This window comes from Panulirus ornatus, chromosome 54, assembly GCF_036320965.1.
Source record: "Panulirus ornatus isolate Po-2019 chromosome 54, ASM3632096v1, whole genome shotgun sequence".
Classification (NCBI taxonomy): Eukaryota; Metazoa; Arthropoda; class Malacostraca; order Decapoda; family Palinuridae; genus Panulirus; species Panulirus ornatus.
This window is the reverse complement of record NC_092277.1, coordinates 6,587,861-6,614,162: the sequence shown is the minus strand read 5'-3', so window position 1 is coordinate 6,614,162 and position 26,302 is coordinate 6,587,861. Positions and strand designations below refer to the sequence as shown.

Below are 26,302 nucleotides of genomic sequence, written 5' to 3'. Positions count from 1 at the left end.
CCTGTTGCACATGGGTCCCGGGTTCGATCGTGACTGTTGGAGGTTTGTATGATATATATAAATATTGTGCTCATAGTTTGTTCATGTATTTAGTTGAGTTTGCCCAAAAAACATACATTTGAATACGTTCTTATATGTTGAATTTTGTGATGTAGAAACATTTATTTCTACATGAAATATGTTAATTCTGTTTCGTAATTTTGTAATGTACAAGATGATAATATTTGTATGTGAATAATTAGTTGTAATGTATCGTTATTGTAGGAAAGTTTGGAAGTATCTCGACCAACCGATGGGCATCCGTTCTCTCTGGATGGCAACAGCCGTAGCATTGTGTACATTTGTTGGTCAACACATCTCGAAACTTTCCTACAATAACGCTCCATTACAACTAATTATTCACTTACAAATATTATCATCTTGTACATTACAATAGTACGGAACAGTATTAACATATTTCATGTATAAATAAATGTTTCTATATCACAAATTTCACGATATAAGAAGGCCTTCAAATGTATGTTTTTTGGGTTAACTAAAGTAAACACAAGAAGGAAATGAGAGCACAGTATAATAACGATTTCAGATAATGTCACAAACCACAATGGTTTGTTAATATGTAAATTATAATGGATAAATAGGCTAAATGTTGTACAGATATAAAAACATGAAAAAACTAAAAAAAAAAGTTTGCCTGGTGTGAGAATCGAACTCACGACCTTGAGCTTTTGAGGCTCACGCTCTGCCACTGAGCTAACCAGGCGGTAATATAATACAAAAAAAATCTTCTATTTGAATTGCTAGAAAATCCCGACATTTTCTAGTTTGGCTCTTCCGTCTGCTCCTGGTCTTAGAAAGTGCTGGAGGGGATTATATATATATATATATATATATATATATATATATATATATATATATATATATATATATATATATATATATATGAGCCTGATGGGAAATAACCGGTGTAGATCCAGTTGATCACCAAGGTGAGATGAAGGGTATTCGAGTACATAGTATTCCAATAGTCATTTCCCTATTAGGGGCCATCATATCCTAGCGGTAACGCTCCCGCCTGTTGCACATGCGTCCCGGGTTCGATCGTGAGTGTTGGAGGTTTGTATGATATATATAAATATTGTGCTCATAGTTTGTTCATGTATTTAGTTGAGTTTGCCCAAAAAACATACATTTGAATACGTTCTTATATGTCGAATTTTGTGATGTAGAAACATTTATTTATACATCAAATATGTTAATTCTGTTTCGTAATTTTGTAATGTACAAGATGATAATGCTTGTATGTGAATAATTAGTTGTAATGGAGCGTTATTGTAGGAAAGTTTGGAAGTATCTCGACCAACCGATGGGCATCCGTTCTCTCTGGATGGCAACAGCCGTAGCATTGTGTACATTTGTTGGTCAACACATCTCGAAACTTTCCTACAATAACGCTCCATTACAACTAATTATTCACTTACAAATATTATCATCTTGTACATTACAATAGTACGGAACAGTATTAACATATTTCATGTATAAATAAATGTTTCTATATGACAAATTTCACGATATAAGAAGGCCTTCAAATGTATGTTTTTTGGGTTAACTAAAGTAAACACAAGAAGGAAATGAGAGCACAGTATAATAACGATTTCAGATAATGTCACAAACCACAATGGTTTGTTAATATGTAAATTATAATGGATAAATAGGCTAAATGTTCTACACATATAAAAACATGAAAAAACTAAAAAAAAAAAGTTTGCCCGGACCAGGGATTGAACCAGGGACCTCTCGATCTTCAGTCGAGCGCTCTCCCGACTGAGCTACCCGGGCCTCAATTATATAAAAAATTTGGGGGGGTATTTATCCTACCCAAAAGTATTTTGTTGTGTTGTGGTGTGATGATGAAGTAGGTGATGTGGTGTAGTTTGTAGCAGTTTGGTGGTGTGATGATGATGAAGTAGGTCATGTGATGTAGCAGAAAGGTGAGGGAATTGGCCATATATCATGATGGTGTATGGCAAGATCATATGATCATACCTTCCCGCTTGTTCACCCCGGAAATTGCTCTTCTGATACTTCTACAGTTTGGGTATGTGTTTGTTAGACGAAATATTAACATAAGAATAGTGTAATATTAAATAAAATTATAATATAATAATGATTTAGATTTGTTATAGGTCAAGATGTGTAGCTGAAGCGGAAGAGCGAAATATGGTACAGGTCAGCCATTACTGGGTCGACGACACATACTGAAAATTACTGCCTTTATTATTATTATTATACATTCATCTGTGTGTCAGTTGTTTTAAATATTTGTTTTGTTTGTTGAGTAAAACTTGTCTTTCAGATATTGTTTCCTTGAGAAATGGTAGTTAATTGAGAGGTTCATAAAGTGTGAGGTCAACATTATGTGATATTTCCAGTAAAGTCGAGGTAGTATTTACCAATGGCGTCTTGATGTTTTATGGTCCTGGCCATAGATTATCACCACCACATAGACTGGCTGACAACTAGCCACAATTGGATATCATAAACCCCTAAACTATGGCTGGTTCCTGGGGCCCTCCAGCCTTCCATACGTTCCTGATAAGATCTTTTTATATGTTTTTTCAGAGAAACAAGACACGTGTGCATCTCTGTAAAGTTACACACACACACATTACTTCTTCAGATAATGTCTGCAATAAAAGGTCAAGCTGAAAAGTTGTTCTATTTCGTAATGGGTTTGACCTTGATATTTGGAATGAATGTTTAGCCTATCTAAATTTGACAGTTGAGGTTATTTATTTGGATGGTGTTTCCAGATTGTAATTTGGAAGGAGTGTCCTGGATGATGAGCCCCAAGATGACCTAAGATTGTTGTACAAGATGGAAAACAATTCCCAAGCTTTTCTTCCATTTTGGTTTCAAGAATTGAATTGAGCCATTTTTTTATTTCCTTGCATCTGTATGAAATATTTCTTAAGGTATAACTATTAAATGAATGATTTTCTGTATGTTTTCTGGTAATATTTGGCTTGTGTTTATTTTATTGTGGTACTATGGTACGACAGCCACATTGATGGATATAGCTATTAAGACTTGCAGCACAACACATGATGCTTTCCTTAAGGCACATAACTTGTACCTACACAAGGTCCACAATTATTTTTTAAGCTTATATTTAAGAGAATTGATATGACATACAGTTTGTTGTGCAACTATGTAGTTGACAAGGGCAAATATAATCGGTTTAATTTTCAGTTTGATGAATGCTGGCCTGAACCCTTGCTTGCTTAATTCAAAATGAAGTGCATTAAGAAGTTGCAGCAAATGATGGAGAAGGATTATACTTGAGCATACAGGTGCTTGACCAGGAGGCATCATGATTTGTAGACACTGCCAATCCCTCCTCAGATAAGTCAGCAGAGCATGCAATCTCAACCCTCTTGTTCAGACCAACAGCCCCATCTATTCCAAGGACAGACTTAAATGAAACATTTGTTAGTAATGTTGTGAAAGGTCTTATAGCAGTTTAAAACTTTCAGAGCTATGTTATTCATGTTTGTGGTTTTACATAATGAATCAATATTCACAAAGAAATATGTGATTCTTAAGTAGAGAGGGAATGGTCCCAGAGCCCTTTTTTGCACTTCATTGAGAATATAAATTTATCTGCCACTACTGGCATCAAAGCAGAGCAGTTTTATGCTGAACTATACTTAGATTATCATATTGACAGAGTAGTAGGGAAGTGTGCGGTACTGTGATTTACATACACACATACAGCAGCCATATGTATGTGTATGTGTATACATATATATACACACAGAGACATATACATATATACACATGTACATAATTCATACTGTCTGCCCTTATTCATTCCCGTCGCTACCCTGCCACACATGAAAAGAAAAGCCCCTCCCCCGCTTCTGCTCGAGGTAGCGCAAGGAAAAGACAATGAAGGACTTCTTCGTTCACATTCAGTCTCTAGCTGTCATGTATAATGCACCAAAACCACAGCTCCTTTTCCACATCCAGGCCCCACAAAACTTTCCAATGATTACCCCAGACGCTTCACATGCCCTGGTTCAATCCATTGACAGCACGTCGACCCTGGTATACCACGTCATTCCAATTCATTCTATTCCTTGCAGGCCTTTCACCCTCCTGCAAGTTCAGGCCCCGATCACTCAAAATCTTTTGCACTCCATCTTTCCACCTCCAATTTGGTCTTCCACTTCCCCTCGTTCCCTCAACCTCTGACACATATATTCTCTTGGTCAATCTTTCCTCACTCATTCTGTCCATGTGACCAAACCATTTCAAAACACCCTCTTCTACTCTCTCAACCACACTGTTTTTATTACCACACATCTCTCTTACCTTATTATTACTTACTCGATCAAACCCCCTCACACCACATATTGTCCACAGACATCTCATTTCCAGCACATCCACCCTCCTCAGCACAACTCTATCCATAGCCCACGCCTCGCAATCATATAACATTGTTGGAACCATTATTTCCTCAAACATACCCATTTTTGCTTTCCGAGATAATGTTATCGACTTCCACACATCCTTCAACGCTCCTAGTACTTTCGCCCCCTCCCCCACCCTATGATTCACTTCCGCTTCCATGGTTCCATCCGCTGCCAAATCCACATCCAGATATCTAAAACACTTCACTTCCTCCAGTTTTTCTTCATATATATATATATATTTTTTTTTTTTTGCTTTGTCGCTGTCTCCCGCGTTTGCGAGGTAGCGCAAGGAAACAGAAAAAAGAAATGGCCCAACCCACCCCCATACACATGTATATACATACGTCCACACACGCAAATATACATACCTACACAGCTTTCCGTGGTTTACCCCAGACGCTTCACATGCCTTGATTCAATCCACTGACAGCACGTCAACCCCGGTATACCACATCGCTCCAATTCACTCTATTCCTTGCCCTCCTTTCACCCTCCTGCATGTTCAGGCCCCAATCACAGAAAATCTTTTTCACTCCATCTTTCCACCTCCAATTTGGTCTCCCTCTTCTCCTCGTTCCCTCCACCATATATATATATATATATATATATATATATATATATATATATATATATATATATATATTTTATTTTATTCATTTTGCTTTGTCGCTGTCTCACGCGTTAGCGAGGTAGCGCAAGGAAACAGACGAAAGAATGACCCAACCCATCCACATACACATGTATATACATACACGTCCACACACGCAAATATACATACCAATACATCTCAATGTATACATATATATACACACAGACATATACATATATACACATGTACATGATTCATACTGTCTGCCTTTATTCATTCCCATCGCCATCTCGCCACAAGTGGAATAACCAACCCCCTCCCACCTCATGTGTACGAGGTAGCGCTAGGAAAGACAACAAAGGCCCCATTCGTTCACACTCAGTCTCTAGCTGTCATGTAATAATGTACCGAAACCACAGCTCCCTTTCCACATCCAGGCCCCACAAAACATTCCATGGTTTACCCGAGACGCTTCACATGCCCTGGTTCAATCCATTGACAGCACGTCGACCCCAGTATACAACATCGTTCCAATTCACTCTATTCCTTGCACGCCTTTCACCCTCCTGCAAGTTCAGGCCCTGATCACTTAAAATCTTTTTCACTCCATCTTTCCACCTCCAATTTGGTCTCCCACTTCTCCTTGTTCCCTCCACCTCTGACACATATATCCTCTTGGTCAGTCTTTCTTCACTCATTCTCTCCATGTGACCAAACCATTTGAAAACACCCTCTTCTGCTCTCTCAACCACACTCTTTTTTTTCATCACACATCTCTCTTACCCTAACATTACTTACTCGATCAAACCATCTCACACCACATATTGTCCTCAAACATCTCATTTCCAGCACATCCACCCTCCTGTGCACAACTCTATCCATAACCCATGCCTCACAACCATACAACATTGTTGGAACCACTATTCCTTCAAACATACCCATTTTTGCTTTCCGAGATAATGTTCTCGACTTCCACACATTCTTCATGGCTTCCAGGATTTTCGCCCCCTCCCCCACCCTATGATTCACTTCCGCTTCCATGGTTCCATCCGCTGCGAAATCCACTTCCAGATATCTAAAACACTTCCTCCAGTTTTTCTCCATTCAAACTTACCTCCCGATTGACTTGATCCTCAACCCTACTGTACCTGATAACCTTGCTCTTATTCACATTTACTCTCAACATTCTTCTTTCACACACTTTACCAAACTCAGTCACCAGCTTCTGCACTTTCTCACATGAATCAGCCACCAGCGCTGTATCATCAGCGAACAACAACTGACTCGCTTCCCAAGCTCTCTCATCCCCAACAGACTGCATACTTGCCCCTCTTTCCAAAACTCTTGCATTCACCTCCCTAACAACCCCATCCATAAACAAATTAAACAACCATGGAGACATCACACACACCTGCCGCAAACCTACATTCACTGAGAACCAATCTCTTTTCTCTCTTCCTACACATACACATGACTTACATCCTCGGTAAAATCTTTTCACTGCTTCTAAGAACTTGCCTCCCACACCATATAGTCTTAATACCTTTCACAAAGCATCTCTATCAACTTCATCATATGCCTTCTCCAGATCCATAAATGCTACATACAAATCCATTTGCTTTACTAAGTATTTCTCACATACATTCTTCAAAGCAAACACTTGATCCACACATCCTCTACCACATCTGAAACCACACTGCTCTTCCCCAATCTGATGCTCTGTACATGCCCTCATCCTCTCAATCAATACCTTCCCATATAATTTACCAGGAATACTCAACAAACTTATACCTCTGTAATTTGAGCACTCACTCTTATCCCCTCTGCCTTTGTACAATGGCACCATGCAAGCATTCCGCCAATCCTCAGGCACCTCACCATGAATCATACATACATTAAATAACCTTACCAACCAGTCAACAATACAGTCACCCCCTTTTTTAATAAATTCCACTGCAATACCATCCAAACCCGCTGCCTTGCCGGCTTTCATCTTCCGCAAACCTTTTACTACCTCTTCTCTGTTTACCAAATCATTTTCCCTAACCCTCTCACTTTGCACACCACCTCGATCAAAACATCCTATATCTGCCACTCTATCATCAAACACATTCAACAAACCTTCAAAATACTCACTCCACCTCCTGACATCACCATTACTTGTTATCACCTCCCCATTAGCCCCCTTCACTGAAGTTCCCATTTGTTCCCTTGTCTTACGAACTTTATTTACCTCCTTCCAAAACATCTTTTTATTCTCCCAAAAATTTAATGATACTCTCTCACCCCAACTCTCATTTGCCCTCTTTTTCACCTCTTGCACCTTTCTCTTGACCTTCTGCCTTTTTCTTTTACACATCTCCCACTCATTTGCATTATTTCCCTGCAAAAATCGTCCAAATGCCTCTCTCTTCTCTTTCACTAATAATCTTACTTCTTCATCCCACCACTCACTACCCTTTCTAATCTGCCCACCTCCCATGCTTCTCATGCCACAAGCATCTTTTGCACAAGCCATCACTACTTCCTGAAATGCATCCCATTCCTCCCCCACTCCCCTTACCTCCTTTGTTCTCACCTTTTTCCATTCTGTACTCAGTCTCTCCTGGTACTTCCTCACACAAGTCTCCTTCCCAAGGAAACTTACTCTCACCACTCTCTTCACCCCAACGTTCTCTCTTCTTTTCTGAAAATCTCTACAAATCTTCACCTTCGCCTCCACAAGATAATGATCAGACATCCCTCCAGTTGCAGCTCTCAGCACGTTAACACGTAATCCAATAACACTCTCTCGCCATCTCTCCTACTTACATACATATACTTATGTATATCTCTTTTTAAACCAGGTATTCCCAATCACCAGTCCTTTTTCAGCACATAAATCTACAAGCTCTTCACCATTTCCATTTAGAACACTGAACACCCAATGTATACCAATTATTCCCTCAACTGCCACATTACTCACCTTTGCATTCAAATCACCCATCACTATAACCCGGTCTCGTGCATCAAAACCACTAACACACTCACTCACTCAGCTGCTCCCAAAACACTTGCCTCTCATGATCTTTATTCTCATGCCCAGGTGCATATGTACCAATAATCACCCATCTCTCTCCGTCAACTTTCAGTTTTATCCATATCAATCTAGAGTTTACTTTCTTACACTCTATCGCATACTCCAACCACTCCTGTTTCAGGAGTAGTGCTACTACTTCCCTTGCTCTTGTCCTCTCACTAACCAATGACTTTACTCCCAAGACATTCCCAAACCACTCTTCCCCTTTACCCCTTGAGCTTTGTTTCACTCAGAGCCAAAACATCCAGTTTCCTTTCCTGAAACATACTACCTATCTCTCCTTTTTTCTCATCTTGGTTACATCCACACACATTTAGACACCCCAATCTGAGCCTTCGAGGAGGATGAGCACTCCCCGTGTGACTCCTTCTTCTGTTTCCCCTTTTAGAAAGTTAAAATACAAGGAGGGGAGGGTTTCTGGTCCCGCTCCCGTCCCCTTTAGTCGCCTTCTACGACACGTGAGGAATGTGTGGGAAGTATTCTTTCTCCCCCATTCCCATGGATAATAGGTATACTTACATAGGTATACTTCCATAGGTATACTTATGTATATCTCTCTTTTTAAACTAGGTATTCCCAATCACCAGTCCTTTTTCAGCACATAGATCTACAAGCTCTTCACCATTTCCATTTACAACACTGAACACCCCATGTACACCAATTATTCCCTCAACTGCCACATTACTCACCTTTGCATTCAAATCGCCCATTTCTATAACCCAGTCTAATGCATCAAAACTACTAACACACTCACTCAGGTGCTCCCAAAACACTTGCCTCTCATGATCTTTCTTCTCATACCCTGGTGCATATGCACCAATAAATACCCATCTCTCTCCATCCACTTTCAGTTTTACCCATATCAATCTCGAATTTACTTACTTACACTCTATCACATACTCCTACCACTCTTGTTTCAGTGGTAGTGCTACTCCATCCCTTGCTCTTGTCCTCTCACTAACCCCTGACTTTACTCCCAAGACATTCCCAAATCACTCTTCCCCTTTACCCTTGAACTTCATTTCACTCATGCCAAAACATCTAGGTTCCTTTCCTGAAACATACTACCTATCTCTCCTTTTTTCTCATCTTGGTTACATCCACAGACATTTAGACACCCCAATCTGAGCCTTCCAGGAGGATGAGCATTCCCTGCATGACTCCTTCTTCTGTTTCCCCTTTTAGAAAGTTTAAATGCAAGGAGGGGGAAGGGTTTCTATCCCTCCCGCTTCTGTCCTTTTTAGTTGCCTTCTACAACACGTGAGGAATGTGTAGGAAGCATTCTTTCTCCTTTATTATACTTTGTCGCTGTTTCCTGCATTAGGAAGGTAGTGCAAGGAAACATATATATATGTTGGTTGGTTTTTTTTTTTTTTTTTTTGCTTTGTCGCTGTCTCCCGCGTTCGCGAGGTAGCGCAAGGAAACAGACGAAAGAAATGGCCCAACCCACCCCCATACACATGTATATACATACGTCCACACACGCAAATATACATACCTACACAGCTTTCCATGGTTTACCCCAGACGCTTCACATGCCTTGATTCAATCCACTGACAGCACGTCAACCCCGGTATACCACATCGCTCCAATTCACTCTATTCCTTGCCCTCCTTTCACCCTCCTGCATGTTCAGGCCCCGATCACACAAAATCTTTTTCACTCCATCTTTCCACCTCCAATTTGGTCTCCCTCTTCTTGTTCCCTCCACCTCCGACACATATATCCTCTTGGTCAATCTTTCCTCACTCATTCTCTCCATGTGCCCAAACCATTTCAAAACACCCTCTTCTGCTCTCTCAACCACGCTCTTTTTATTTCCACACATCTCTCTTACCCTTACGTTACTTACTCGATCAAACCACCTCACACCACACATTGTCCTCAAACATCTCATTTCCAGCACATCCATCCTCCTGCGCACAACTCTATCCATAGCCCACGCCTCGCAACCATACAACATTGTTGGAACCACTATTCCTTCAAACATACCCATTTTTGCTTTCCGAGATAATGTTCTCGACTTCCACACATTCTTCAAGGCTCCCAGAATTTTCGCCCCCTCCCCCACCCTGTGATCCACTTCCGCTTCCATGGTTCCATCCGCTGCCAGATCCACTCCCAGATATCTAAAACACTTCACTTCCTCCAGTTTTTCTCCATTCAAACTCACCTCCCAATTGACTTGACCCTCAACCCTACTGTACCTAATAACCTTGCTCTTATTCACATTTACTCTTAACTTTCTTCTTTCACACACTTTACCAAACTCAGTCACCAGCTTCTGCAGTTTCTCACATGAATCAGCCACCAGCGCTGTATCATCAGCGAACAACAACTGACTCACTTCCCAAGCTCTCTCATCCCCAACAGACTTCATACTTGCCCCTCTTTCCAAAACTCTTGCATTCACCTCCCTAACAACCCCATCCATAAACAAATTAAACAACCATGGAGACATCACACACCCCTGCCGCAAACCTACATTCACTGAGAACCAATCACTTTCCTCTCTTCCTACACGTACACATGCCTTACATCCTCGATAAAAACTTTTCACTGTTGGTTGGTAAGGTTATTTAATGTATGTATGACTCATGGTGTGGTGCCTCAGGATTGGTGGAATGCTTGCATAATACCATTTTTCAAAGGCAAAGTGGATAAAAGTGAGTGCTCAAATAACAGAGGTATAAGTTTGTTGAGTATTCCTGGGAAGTTATATGGGAGGGTATTGATTGGGAGGGTGAAGGCTTTTACAGAGCATCAGACTGGGGAAGAGCAGTGTGGTTTCAGAAGTGGTAGAGGATGTGTGGATCAGGTGTTTGCTTTGAAGAATGTATGTGAGAAATATTTAGAAAAGCAAATGGATTTGTATGTAGCACTTATGGTTCTGGAGAAGGCATATGATAGAGTTGATAGAGATGCTCTGTGGAAGGTATTAAGAATATATGGTGTGGGAGGCAAGTTGTTAGAAGCAGTGAAAAGTTTTTATCGAAGATGTAATGCATGTAAGGCATCTGTTTCCTTGCACTACCTCACTATTTCATATTTGTCGGGGTGGCGACGGGAATGGATGAAGGCACCAAGTATGAATATGTATGTTTATATATATATATATATATATATATATATATATATATATATATATATATATATATCTATGTGTGTATATGTATGTATACTTTGAAATGTATGTGCATGTATATATGCGTGTGTGGGCGTTTATGTATATACATGTGTATGTTTTGGGTTGGGCCATTCCTCGTCTGTTTCCTTGCACTACATCTTTAACATTTGCGATGTTTATTAAGGATAATAAATTGATAAATATGCTTTACCCAGAGTTAGTTGTACTTTTGATGGTATTCCCAAACTAACTGTCACAATTTTTTCAGAAGCAATTAAAAGTTGTCACCAACAACAAAACTATTAAAGAAATGCGGAACAAAAATAAGGGGATCAAAAAACAGCTGCAAGTTAATTCATCTGAAATAAACAACACCTCTAAAAAAAGGATAGGAAATGCTTCAAGGTATGTGCCTTTATCATAATGTTTTAGATTTCTTTTTTTAGGGTTCTGGTAAATTGTTCAAAGTACAAAAAAAAAATTACAGCAAAAAAGTTTTGTTTTAGGTACCCACTACCAGAGCCCTAAAGCCTACACATTTCTTCGTAACATTTTTGCCTTGACTTTTGTAGGTACATTGTAAAGTTGGTTATGCAGAATTTATATGAATGTAGTTTGGATTACCCACACACTAAATATGTTGAAAGATAAAGCTGGGATGACAAAGACAGAGGAAAAATTATTTTTTGATGGGATGGGTCTTATGGAATATGAATTTTATAATGGAATATGAATTTTATAATGAGAGAAGAGATTCTATCATTGGGAGGGAAGATTATGGAGAACATGGAAGGTCAGACAATTTGGCAAATAATGCATTAGTAATCATAGTCAAGGAACTAATTAAAAAGTGGAAACATGTATCGTTATTTTCTTTTATGATGGAGTTATGTATAATGATTTTTTAAAAGCACTGCTTCAAACTGCAGTAATGTAAAGTACAGGAAACTGGATTTTGTGTCATATTTACTGTATGTAATCAGGATTCAGTTCATAGATCAGTTTTCAGTGTATAGCATGGGCCTGCATTACTTGTCCTATCAAAACAAACCTTTTATAAGTCATCATATTTAATACATTAAAATTTTGATAAAAAGTATGAAAAATAAAGTAAGTTGTATAAAATGAAGAAATTTAAAGAGGAGGGAGTAATGAGAAAAGTGAGTATCATGTCTTTTAAAGAAAGTTGACTGGAATATGTTGAAAAACCTAATTTTAACCAGACTGAAAAAAGCAAAGAATTTATTTACTGTGTTGCCTCTTTTGCATCAAAACATAGAGCAGGAACAGTAAATAAGAAAGACAAAAACTAAAATAAAATTTTGGCGTCTTTATCCACATCTTAAAGGGAAAAAACCTAGAGGCTGGAAAGATATATTACATCCCTGGGGATAGGAGAGAAAGAATACTTCCCATGCATTCCTCACGTGTCGTAAAAGGCAATTAAAGGGGAGAGGAGCAGGGAGCTAGAAACCCTCCCCTCCTTGTATTTTAACTTTCCAAAGGGGAAACAGAAAAAGGAGTCACGCAGGGAGTGTTCAGCCTCCTCGAAGGCTCAGATTGGGGTGTCTAAATGTGTGTGTGGATGTAACCAAGATGAGAAAAAAGGAGAGATAGGTAGTAGTTTGAGGAAAGGAACCTGGATGTTTTGGCTCTAAGTGAAACAAAGCTTAAAGGTAAAGGGTAAGAGTGGTTTGGGAATGTCTTGGGAGTAAAGTCAGGGGTTAGTGAGAGGACAAGAGCAAGGGAAGGAGTAACACTACTCCGGAAACAGGAGTGGTGGGAGTATGTGATAGAGTGTAAGAAAGTAAACTCTAGATTGATATGGGTAAAACTGAAAGTGGATGGAGACAGATGGGTGATTATTGGTGCATATGCACCTGGGCATGAGAGGAAAGATCATGAGAGGAAAGTGTTTTGGGAGCAACCGAGTGAGCATGTTGGCAGTTTTGATGCATGAGACCAGATTATAGTGATGGGTGATTTGAATGCAAAGGTGAGTAATGTGGAAGTTGAGGGAATAATTGGTGTACATGGTGTGTTCAGTGTTGTAAATGGAAATGGTGAAGAGCTTGTAGATTTATGTGCTGGAAAAGAACTGGTGATAGGGAATACCTGGTTTAAAAAGGGAGATATACATAAGTATATGTATGTAAGTAGGAGAGATGACCAGAAAGCATTACTGGATTACGTAGTAATTGATAGGCGTATGAAAGAAAGACTTTTGGATGTTAATGTGCTGAGAGGTGCAACTGGAGGGATGTCTGATCATTATCTTATGGAGGCAAAGGCGAAGATATGTAGAGGTTTTCAGAAAAGAAGAGAGACTGTTGGGGTGAAGAGAGTGGTGAGAGTTAGTGAGTTTGGGAAGGAGACTTGTGTGAGGAAGTACCAGGAGAGACTGAGTACAGAATGGAAAAAGGTGAGAACAAAGGACATAAGGGGAGTCGGGGAGGAATGGGATGTATTTAGGGAAGTAGTGATGGCTTGTGCAAAAGATGCTTGTGGCATGATAAGTGTGGGAGGTGGGCAGATTAGAAAGGGTAGTGAGTGGTGGGATGAAGAAGTAAGATTATAAGTGAAAGAGAAGAGAGAGGCATTTGGATGATTTTTGCAGGAAAATAATGCAAATGAGTGGGAGATGTATAAAAGAAAGAGGCAGGAGGTCAAGAGAAAGGTGCAAGAAGTGAAAAAGAGGGCAAATAAGAGTTGGGATGAGAGAATATCATTAAATTTTAGGGAGAATAAAAAGATGTTTTGGAAGGAGGTAAGTAAAGACAAGGGAACAAATAGGAACATCAATGAAGGGGGCTAATGGGGAGGTGATATCAAGTAGTGGTGATGTGAGAAGGAGATGGATTAAGTATTTTGAAGGTTTGTTAAATGTGTTTGATGATAGAGTGGCAGATATAGGGTGATTTGGTCGAGGTGGTGTGCAAAGTGAGAGGGTTAGTGAAAATTATTTGGTGAATAGAGAAGAGGTAGTAAAAGCTTTGCAAAAGATGAAAGCTGGCAAGGCAGTGGGTTTGGATGGTATTGCAGTGGAATTTATCAAAAAGGGGGTGACTGTATTGTTGACTGGTTGGTAAGGTTATTTAATGTATGTATGACTCATGGTGAGGTGCCTGAGGATTGGCGGAATGCTTGCATAGTGCCATTGTACAAAGGCAAAGGGGATAAAAGTGAGTGCTCAAATTACAGAGGTATAAGTTTGTTGAGTATTCCTGGTAAATTATATGTAAGGTTATTGATTAAGAGGGTGAAGGCATGTACAGAGCACCAGATTGGGGAAAGGCACTGTGGTTCCAGAAGTAGTAGAGGTAGAGGATGTGTGGATCAGGTGTTTGCTTGGACGAATTTATGTCAGAAATACTTAGAAAAGCAAATTTGTATGTAGTATTTATGGATTGGAGAAGGCATATGATAAGTTGATAGAGATGCTCTGTGGAAGGTATTAAGAATATATGGTGTGGGGGGCAAGTTGTTAGAAGCAGTGAAAAGTTTTTATCGAGGATGTAAGGCATGTGTACGATTAGGAAGAGAAGAAAGTGATCAGTTCTCAGTGAATGTTGGTTTACGGCAGGGGTGCGTGATGTCTCCAAGGTTCTTTAATTTGTTTATGGATGGGGTTGTTAGGGAGGTGAATGCAAGAGTTTTGGAAAGAGGGGTAAGTATGCAGTCTGTTGGGGATGAGAGAGCTTGGGAAGTGAGTCAGTTGTTGTTCGCTGATGATACAGCGCTGGTGGCTGATTCGGGCAAGAAAGTGCAGAAGCTGGTGACTGAGTTTGGTAAGGTGTGTGATAGAAGAAAGCTGAGAGTAAATGTGAATAAGAGCAAGGTTATCAGGTACAGTAGAGTTGAGGGACAAGCCAATTGGGAGGCAAGTTTGAATGGAGAGAAACTGGAGGAAGTGAAGTGTTTTAGATATCTGTTAGTGGATTTGGCAGCCGATGGAAGTATGGAAGCGGAAGTGAGTCACAGGTTGGGGGAGGGGGCGAAAGTTCTGGGGGCGTTGAAAAATGTGTGGAAGTCGAGAATGTTATCTTGGAAAGCAAAAATGGGTATGTTTGAAGGAATAGTGGTTCTAACAATGGTATATGGTTGCGAGGCATGGGCTATAGATAGAGTTGTGCGGAGGAGGGTGGATATGCTGAAAATGAGATGTTTGAGGACAATATGTGGTGTGAGGTGGTTTGATCGAGTAAGTAATGAAAGGGTAAGAGAGATTTGTGGTAATGAAAAGAGTGTGGTTGAGTGAGCAGAAGAGGGTGTTCTGAAATGGTTTGGTCACATGGAGAGAATGAGGGAGGAATGTGATTGACCAAGAGGATTCATGTGTCAGAGGTGGAGGGAACAAGGAGAAGTTGGAGACCAAATTGGAGGTGGAAAGATGGAGTGAAAAAGATTTTGAGTGATCGGGGTCTGAACATGCAGGAGGGTGAAAGGTGTGCAAGGAATAGAGTGAATTGGAACAATGTGGTATACCAGGTTCGATGTGCTGTCAGTGGATTGAACCAGGGCATGTGAAGCATCTGGGGTAAACCATGGAAAGTTCTGTGGGGCCTGGATGTGGAAAGGGAGCTGTGGTTTCGGTGCATTATAAATAACAGCTAGAGACTGAGTGTGAGCAACTGTGGCCTTTGTTGTTTTTTCCTAGTGTTACCTCGCACACACGCGGGGGGAGGAGGGTGCCATTTCATGTGTGGCGGGGTGGCGACAGGAATGAATAAGGGCAGACAGTATGAATTATGTACATGTGTATATATGTATGTGTTTGTGTGTATATATATGTATATGTTGAGATGTATAGGTATGTATATTTGCATGTGTGGACGTGTATGTATACACATGTGTGTGTGTGGGTGGGTTGGGCCATTCCTTCATCTGTTTCCTTGCACTACTCTGCTAACGCGGGAGACAGCGACAAAGTATAGAAAAAATTTTTATCAAAATTTTAATGTATTAAATATGATCGGGGCCTGAACATGCAGGAGGGTGAAAGGCGTGCAAGGAGTAGAGTGAATTGGAACGATGTGGTATACCGGGGTCGACGTGCTGTCAATGGATTGAACCAGGGCATGTGAAGCGTCTGGGGTAAACCATGGAAAGTTCTGTGGGGCCTGGATGTGGAAAGGGAGCTGTGGTTTCAGTGCATTATTACATGACAGCTAGAGACTGAGTGTGAACGAATGGGGCCTTTGTTGTCTTCCTAGCGCTACCTCGCGCACATGAGGGGGGAGGGGGTTGTTATTTCAGTGTGGCGGTGTGGCGATGGGAAATGAATAAGGGCAGACAGTATGAATTATGTACATGTGTATATATATATATGTCTGTGTGTGTATATATATATGTATACGTTGAGATGTATAGGTATGTATATTTGCGTGCGTGGACGTGTATGTATATACATGTGTATGTGGGTGGGTTGGGCTATTCTTTCGTCTGTTTCCCTGCGCTACCTCGCAGACACGGGAGACAGCGACAAAGTAAAATAAATATATATAAAAATAAAAATAGATTTCTTATTTGGTGTTGGGAGAGAGAGAGAGAGAGAGAGAGAGAGAGAGAGAGAGAGAGAGAGAGAGAGAGAGAGAGAGAGTAGAAGAGATTTTGTCTGTTTTGAGAAGAAAAGAAAATAATATAATAAATCATTAAATGTAAATATCTTTTTTTACTCCCTGGGGATAGGGGAGAAAGAATACTTCCCATGCATTCCTCACGTGTCGTAAAAGGCGACTAAAGGGGATGGGAGCGGGGGGCTGGAAACCCTTCTCTCCTTGTATTGTAACTTTCTAAAAGGGGAAACAAAAGAAGGAGTCACGCGGGGAGTGCTCATCCTCCTCGAAGGCTCTGATTGGGGTGTCTAAATGTGTGTGGATGTAACCAAGATGAGAAAAAAGGAGAGATAGGTAGTATGTTTCAGGAAAGGAACGTGGATGTTTTGGCTCTGAGTGAAACGAAGCTCAAGGGTAAAGGGGAAGAGTGGTTTGGGAATGTCTTGGGAGTAAAGTCAGGGGTTAGTGAGAGGACAAGAGCAAGGGAAGGAGTAGCACTACTCCTGAAGCAGGAGTGGTGGGAGTATGTCATAGAGTGTAAGAAAGTAAACTCTAGACTGATATGGGTAAAACTGAAAGTTGATGGAGAGAGATGGGTGATTATTTGTGCATATGCACCTAGGCATGAGAAGACAGATCATGAGAGGCAAGTGTTTTGGGAGCAGCTGAGTGAGTGTGTTAGTAGTTTTGATACACGAGACCGGGTTATAGTGATGGGTGATTTGAATGCAAAGGTGAGTAATGTGGCAGTTGAGGGAATAATTGGTGTAAAGGGGATGTTCAGTGTTTTAAATGGAAATGGTGAAGAGCTTGTAGATCTATGTGCTGAAGAAGGACTGGTGATTGGGAATACCTGGTTTAAAAAGAGAGATGTACATAAGTATATATATATGTAAGTAGGAGAGATGGCCAGAAAGCGTTATTGGATTACGTGTTAATTGATAGGCACACGAAAGAGAGACTTATAGATGTTAAAGTTCTGAGAGGTGCAACTGGAGGGATATCTGATCATTATCTTGTGGAGGTGAAGGTGAAGATTTGTAGAGGTTTTACAGAGAAGAAGAGAGAATGTTGGGGTGAAAAGAGTGGTGAGAGTAAGTGAGCTTGGGAAGGAGACTTGTGTGAGGTAGTACCAGGAGAGACTGAGTACAGAATGGAAAAAGGTGAGAACAAAGGACGTAAGGGGAGTGAGGAGGAATGGGATGTATTTAGGGAAGCAGTGATGGCTTGCACAAAAGATGCTTGTGGCATGAGAAGCGTGGGTGGTGGGCAGATTAGAAAGGGTAGTGAGTGGTGGGATGAAGAAGTAAGACTATTAGTGAAAGAGAAGAGAGAGGCATTTGGACGATTTTTGCAAGGAAATAATGCAAAAGAGTGGGAGATGTATAAAAGAAAGAGGCAGGAGGTCAAGAGAAAGGTGCAAGAAGTGAAAAAGAGGGCAAATGAGAGTTGGGGTGAGAGAGTATCATTAAATTTTTGGGAGAATAAAAAGATGTTTTGGAAGGAGGTAAATAAAGTGCATAAGACAAGGGAACAAATGGGAACTTCAGTGAAGGGGGCTAATGAGGAGGTGATAACAAGTAGTGGTGATGTGAGAAGGAGATGGAGTGAGTACTTTGAAGGTCTGCTGAATTTGTTTGATGATACAGTGACACATATAGGGTGTTTTGGTCTAGGTGGTGTGCTAAGGGAGAGAGTTAGGGAAAATGATTTGATAAACAGAGAAGAGGTAGTAAAAGCTTTGCAGAAGATGAAAGCCAGCATGGCAGTGGGTTTGGATGGTATTTCAGTGGAATATATTAAAAAAGGGGGTGACTGTATTGTTGACTGGTTAGTAAGGTTATTTAATGTATGAATGACCCATGGTGAGGTGCCTGAGGATTGGTGGAATGCCTGCAAAATGCCATTGTACAAAGGCAAAGGGGATAAAAGTGAGTGCTCAAATTACAGAGGTATAAGTTTGTTGAGTATTCCTGGGAAATTATATGGGAGGGTATTGATTGAGAGGGTGAAGGCATGTACAGAGCATCAGATTGGGGAAGAGCAGTGTGGTTTCAGAAGTGGTAGAGGATGTGTGGATCAGGTGTTTGCTTTGAAGAATACATGTGAGAACTGTTAGAAAAGCAAATGGATTTGTATGTAGCATTTATGGATCTGGAGAAGGCATATGATAGAGTTGATAGAGATGCTCTGTGGAAGGTATTAAGAATATATGGTGTGGGAGGCAAGTTGCTAGAAGCAGTGAAAAGTTTTTATCGAGGATGTAAGGAATGTGTACGTGTAGAAAGAGAGGAAAGTGATTGGTTCTCAGTGAATATAGGTTTGTGGCAGGGGTGTGTGATGTCTCCATGGTTGTATAAATTGTTTATGGATGGGGTTGTTAGGGAGGTAAATGGAAGAGTTTTGGAAAGGGGCAAGTATGCAGTCTGTTGTAGATGAGAGAGCTTGGGAAATGAGTCAGTTGTTGTTCGCTGATGATACAGTGCTGGTGGCTGATTCGGGTGAGAAACTGCCGAAGCTGGTGACTGAGTTTGGTAGTGTGTGAAAGAAGAAATCTGAGAGTAAATGTGAATAAGAGCAAGGTTATTAGGTACAGTAGGGTTGAGGGACAAGTCAATTGGGAGGTAAGTTTGAATGCAGAAAAACTGGAAGAAGTTAAGTGTTTTAGATATCTGGGAGTGGATTTGGCAGTGGATGGAACCATGGAAGCGGAAGTGAATCATAGGGTGGGGGAGGGGGGCAAAAGTTCTGGGAGCATTGAAGAATGTGTGGAAGTCGAGAACATTATCTCGGAAATCAAAAATGGGTATGTTTGAAGGAATAGTGGTTCCAACAATGTTATATGGTTGCGAGGTGTGGGCTCTGGATAGAGTTGTGTGGAGGAGGGTGGATGTGCTGGAAATGAGATGCTTGAGGACAATATGTGGTGTGAGGTGGTTTGATCGAGTAAGTAATGATAGAGTAAGAGAGATGTGTGGTAGTAGAAAGAGTGTGGTTGAGAGAGTGGAAGAGGGTATTTTGAAATGGTTTGGTCACATGGAGAGAATGAGTGAGGAAAGATTGACCAAGAGGATATGTGTCAGAGGTGGAGGGAACTAGAAATGGGAGACCAAATTGGAGGTGGAAAGATGGAGTGAAAAAGATTTTGAGTGATTGGGGCCTCAACATGCAGGAGGGTGAAAGGCGTGCAAGGAATAGAGTGAACTGGACAACGTGGTATACTGGGGTCAACATGCTGTCAATGGATTGAACCAGGGCATGTGAAGCGTCTGGGGTAAACCATGGAAAGTTCTGTGGGGCCTGGATGTGGAAAGGGAGCTGTGGTTTTGGTGCATTATTACATGACAGCTAGAGACTGAGTGTGAACGAATGGGGTCTTTGTTGTCCTTTCCTATTGCTACCTCGCGTACATGCAGGGGGAGGGGGGTATTATTTCACGTGTGGTGGGGTGGCGATGGGAATGAATAAAGGCAGACAGTATAAATTATGTACATGTGTATATTTGTATATGTCTGTGTGTGTATATATATGTATATGTTGAGATGTATAGGTATGTATATTTGCGTGTGTGGACGTGTATGTGTATACATGTGTATGTGGGTGGGTTGGGCCATTCTTTTGTCTGTTTCCTTGCGCTACCTCACTAACGCGGGAGACAGCGACGAAGCAAAATAGTATTTATTTATTTACTGTACCTAATAACCTTGCTCTTATTCACATTTACTCTCAACTTTCTTCTTTCACACACTTTACCAAACTCAGTCACCAGCTTCTGCAGTTTCTTACATGAACCAGCCACCAGCGCTGTATCATCAGCGAACAACAACTGACTCACTCCCCAAGCTCTCTCATCCACAAAAGACTGCATACTTGCCCCTCTTTCCAAAACTCTTGCATTCACCTCCCTAACAACCCCATCCATAAACAAATTAAACAACCATGGAGACATCACACACCCCTGCCGCAAACCTACATTCACTGAGAACCAATCACTTTCCTCTCTTCCTACACGTACACATGCCTTACATCCTCGATAAAAGCTTTTCACTGCTTCTAACAACTTGCCTCCCACACTATATATTCTCAATACCTTCCACAGAGCATCTCAATCAACTCTTATCATATGCCTTCTCCGGATCCATAAATGCTACATACAAATCCATTTGCTTTTCCAAGTATTTCTCACATACATTCTTCAAAGCAAACACCTGATCCACACATCCTCTACCACTTCTGAAACCACACTGCTCTTCCCCAGTCTGATGCTCTGTACATGCTTTCACCCTCTCAATCAATACCCTCCCATATAATTTCCCAGAAATACTCAACAAACTTTTCCCACTGTAATTTAAGCACTCTCTTTTATCCCCTTTGCCCTTGTACATTGGTACTATGCAAGCATTCCGCCAATACTCAGGCACCTCACCATGCGTCATACATACATTAAATAACCTTACCAACCAGTCAATAATACAGTCACCCCCTTTTTTAATAAATTCCACTGCAATACCATCCAAACCCGCTGCCTTGCCAGCTTTCATCTTCCGCAAAGCTTTCACTACCTCCTCTCTGTTTACCAAATCATTCTCCCTAACCCTCTCACTTTGCACATCACCTTGACCAAAACACCCTATATCTGCCACTCTATCATCAAACACATTCAACAAACTTTCAAAATATTCACTCCATCTCCTTCTCACATCACCACTACTTGTTATCACCTCCCCATTAGCCCCCTTCACTGAAGTTCCCATTTGTTCCCTTGTCTTACGCACTTTATTTTCCTCCTTCCAAAACATCTTTTTATTCTCCCTAAAATTTAATGATACTCTCTCACCCCAACTCTCATTTGCCCTCTTTTTCACCTCTTGCACCTTTCTCTTGACCTCTTGCCTCTTTCTTTTATACATCTCCCACTCATTTGCATTATTTCCATGTAAAAATCGTCCAAATGCCTCTCTCTTCTCTTTCACTAATGATCTTACTTCTTCATCCCACCACTCACTACCCTTTCTAATCAAAATAAATAAATGAATAAACTTAGTTCAAATGTAGACTTGTTTATATTTGGTAGATTTTGTATTTAAGAAAAATTCTTTTTGAATTGAAGTTATTTAGTAATTTGTGAATTTGGATTTGTGCTATAGTTTAAAAGTATCGTGAGGGAAAGTTTGAATATGATGAAAAGTTTAATTTGAAAAAAGAAAATTTAAAATTTTGTACCTTTTGTATTAAGGAGAATTAAATTATTTAGATAAATTAGAAGTGTCGAAAAAAGAATAGCTTAAAAGTTAAGGTTGTCTTATTAATAAATATTTTTCTAATAACTTTCTATTCGTGAAATGCCAAACAAGTCTTTTGATATCTGGTTGTTTCAGAAAAAATTCAATTTTGTGTAAATGTGAAAGCATTGGTTTAGTTAAATAACTGGAAGGAAAAGCTTCTGATTAATTGAGTGAAATAAGAAGTTTTTTTTTTTTTTGCTTTGTCGCTGTCTCCCGCGTTTGCGAGGTAGGGCAAGGAAACAGAGGAAAGAAATGGCCCAACCCATCCCCATACACAATGTATACACACACACGTCCACACACGCAAATATACATACCTATACATCTCAATGTACACATATATATACATACACAGACACATACATATATACCCATGCACACAATTCACACTGTCTGCCCCCATTCACTCCCATCGCCACCTCGCCACACATGGAATACCTTCCCCCTCCCCCCTCATGTGTGCGAGGTATCACTAGGAAAAGACAACAAAGGCCCCATTCGTTCACACTCAGTCTCTAGCTGCCACGCAATAATGCCCGAAACCACAGCTCCCTTTCCACATCCAGGCCCCACACAACTTTCCATGGTTTACCCCAGACGCTTCACGTGCCCTGATTCAATCCACTGACACCACGTCAACCCCGGTATACCACATCGATCCAATTCACTCTATTCCTTGCCCTCCTTTCACCCTCCTGCATGTTCAGGCCCCGATCACACAAAATCTTTTTCACTCCATCTTTCCACCTCCAATTTGGTCTCCCACTTCTCCTCGTTCCCTCCACCTCCGACACATATATCCTCTTGGTCAATCTTTCCTCACTCATTCTCTCCATGTGCCCAAACCATTTCAAAACACCCTCTTCTGCTCTCTCAACCACGCTCTTTTTATTTCCACACATCTCTCTTACCCTTACGTTACTTACTCGATCAAACCACCTCACACCACACATTGTCCTCAAACATCTCATTTCCACCACATCCACCCTCCTGCGCACAACTCTATCCATAGCCCACGCCTCGCAACCATACAATATTGTTGGAACCACTATTCCTTCAAACATACCCATTTTTGCTTTCCGAGATAATGTTCTCGACTTCCACACATTCTTCAAGGCTCCCAGGATTTTCGCCCCCTCCCCCACCCTATGATTCACTTCCGCTTCCATGGTTCCATCTGCTGCCAGATCCACTCCCAGATATCTAAAACACTTTACTTCCTCCAGTTTTTCTCCATTCAAACTTACCTCCCAACTGACTTGACCCTCAACCCTACTGTACCTAATAACCTTGCTCTTATTCACATTTACTCTTAACTTTCTTCTTTCACACACTTTACCAAACTCAGTCACCAGCTTCTGCAGTTTCTCACATGAATCAGCCACCAGCGCTGTATCATCAGCGAACAACAACTGACTCACTTCCCAAGCTCTCTCATCCACAACAGACTTCATACTTGCCCCTCTTTCCAAATCTCTTGCATTTACCTCCCTAACAACCCCATCCATAAACAAATTAAACAACCATGGACACATCACACACCCCTGCCGCAAACCTACATTCACTGAGAACCAATCACTTTCCTCTCTTCCGACACGTACATATGCCTTACATCCTCGATAAAAACTTTTCACTGCTTCTAACAACTTGCCTCCCACACCATATATTCTTAATACCTTCCACAGAGCATCTCTATCAACTCTATCATATGCCTTCTCCAGATCCATAAATGCTACATACAAATCCATTTGCTTTTCTAAGTATTTCTCACATACATTCTTCAAAGCAAACACCTGATCCACACATCCTCTACCACTTCTGAAACCACACTGCTCTTCCCCAATCTGATGCTCTGTACATGCCTTCACCCTCTCAATCAATACCCTCCCATATAATTTACCAGGAATACCCAACAAACTTATACCTCTGTAATTTGAGCACTCACTCTTACCCCCTTTGCCTTTGTACAATGGCACTATGCACGCATTCCGCCAATCCTCAGGCACCTCACCATGTGTCATACATACATTAAATAACCTTACCAACCAGTCAACAATACAGTCACCCCCTTTTTTAATAGATTCCACTGCAATACCATCCAAACCTGCTGCCTTGCCGGCTTTCATCTTCCGCAAAGCTTTTACTACCTCATCTCTGTTTACCAAATCATTTTCCCTAACCCTCTCACTTTGCACACCACCTCGACCAAAACACCCTATATCTGCCACTCTGTCATCAAACACATTCAACAAACCTTCAAAATACTCACTCCATCTTCTCACATCACCACTACTTGTTATCACCTCCCCATTTGCGCCCTTCACTGAAGTTCCCATTTGCTCCCTTGTCTTATGCACTTTATTATCTCCTTCCAGAACATCTTTTTATTCTCCCTAAAATTTAATGATACTCTCTCACCCCAACTCTCATTTGCCCTCTTTTTCACCTCTTGCACCTTTCTCTTGACCTCCTGTCTCTTTCTTTTATACATCTCCCACTCAATTGCATTTTTTCCCTGCAAAAATTGTCCAAATGCCTCTCTCTTCTCTTTCACTAATAATCTTTCTTCTTCATCCCACCACTCACTACCCTTTCTAATCAACCCACCTCCCACTCTTCTCATGCCACAAGCATCTTTTGCGCAATCCATCACTGATTCCCTAAATACATCCCATTCCTCCCCCACTCCCCTTACTTCCATTGTTCTCACCTTTTTCCATTCTGTACTCAGTCTCTCCTGGTACTTCCTCACACAAGTCTCTTTCCCAAGCTCACTTACTCTCACCACCCTCTTCACATCAACATTCACTCTTCTTTTCTGAAAACCCATACAAATCTTCACCTTCGCCTCCACAAGATAATGATCAGACATCCCTCCAGTTGCACCTCTCAGCACATTAACATCCAAAAGTCTCTCTTTCGCGCGCCTGTCAATTAACACGTAATCCAATAATGCTCTCTGGCCATCTCTCCTACTTACATACGTATACTTATGTATATCTCGCTTTTTAAACCAGGTATTCCTAATCACCAGTCCTTTTTCAGCACATAAATCTACAAGCTCTTCACCATTTCCATTTACAACACTGAACACCCCATGTATACCAATTATTCCCTCAACTGCCACATTACTCACCTTTGCATTCAAATCACCCATCACTATAACCCGGTCTCGTGCATCAAAACCACTAACACACTCATTCAGCTGCTCCCAAAACACTTGCCTCTCATGATCTTTCTTCTCATGCCCAGGTGCATATGCACCAATAATCACCCATCTCTCTCCATCAACTTTCAGTTTTACCCATATTAATCGAGAATTTACTTTCTTACATTCTATCACATACTCCCACAACTCCTGTTTCTGGAGTACTGCTACTCCTTCCCTTGCTCTTGTCCTCTCACTAACCCTCCTGACTTTACTCCCAAGACATTCCCAAACCACTCTTCCCCTTTACCCTTGAGCTTCGTTTCACTCAGAGCCAAAACATCCAGGTTCCTTTCCTCAAACATACTACCTATCTCTCCTTTTTTCACATCTTGGTTACATCCACACACATTTAGACACCCCAGTCTGAGCCTTCGAGGAGGATGAGCACTCCCCGCATGACTCCTTCTTCTGTTTCCCATTTTAGAAAGTTAAAAATACAAGGAGGGGAGGATTTCTGGCCCCCTGCTCCCGTCCCCTCTAGTCGCCTTCTACGATACGCGAGGAAATAAGAAGTAATATAGCTTAATTTATTTTGACTAGGCTTAGAAGTAGCTATGTTAATGAAGTGTTCTAACTAAAAGTATTTAGAATTAGTGTCTACAGAACTTTTATTTGCAATATGAAATGGAGGGAACGAGAAGTGAAAGACATTTTGAGCGATTGGGGCCTGAACATACAGGAGGTTGAAAGGCTCACAAGGAAAAGAGTGAAATGGAACAATGTGGTATTCCGGGGTCAACGTGCTGTCATTGGATTGAAACGACATGTAAAGCGTCGGGTAAAACATGGAAAGTCTTGTGGGGCCTGGATGTGTAAAGGGAGCTGTGGTTTGGGTGCATTACACATGACAGCTAGAGACTGAGTGTGAACAAATGTGGCCTTTTGTCCTTTCCTAGCGCTACCTCGCGGGAGGGGGGTGGTGCTGTTGCATGTGTGACTGGTTGGTGACGGGAATGAATAAAGGCAGCAAGTACATGT

General features: G+C 41.0%; 1 long non-coding RNA gene and 2 other non-coding genes across 3 annotated transcripts in view; 1 reads left to right on the top strand and 2 right to left on the bottom strand.

Moving 5' to 3' along the window:
* Positions 1–691: 691 nt before the first annotated feature.
* On the bottom strand, positions 692–763 carry TRNAL-CAA (transfer RNA leucine (anticodon CAA)). Its single transcript has one exon. It is a non-coding gene; the product is annotated as a tRNA-Leu (tRNA).
* A 1,003-nt stretch (positions 764–1,766) lies between these two features.
* Positions 1,767–1,839, bottom strand: TRNAF-GAA (transfer RNA phenylalanine (anticodon GAA)). Its single transcript has one exon. It is a non-coding gene; the product is annotated as a tRNA-Phe (tRNA).
* A 1,192-nt stretch (positions 1,840–3,031) lies between these two features.
* LOC139765367 (uncharacterized) overlaps positions 3,032–26,302 on the top strand; it is a 191,464-nt gene continuing 168,193 nt past the window's right edge. The window contains exon 1 of the long non-coding RNA XR_011716655.1: positions 3,032–3,491. This is a non-coding gene — a long non-coding RNA (uncharacterized lncRNA). The remainder of the gene's footprint in view (positions 3,492–26,302) is intronic.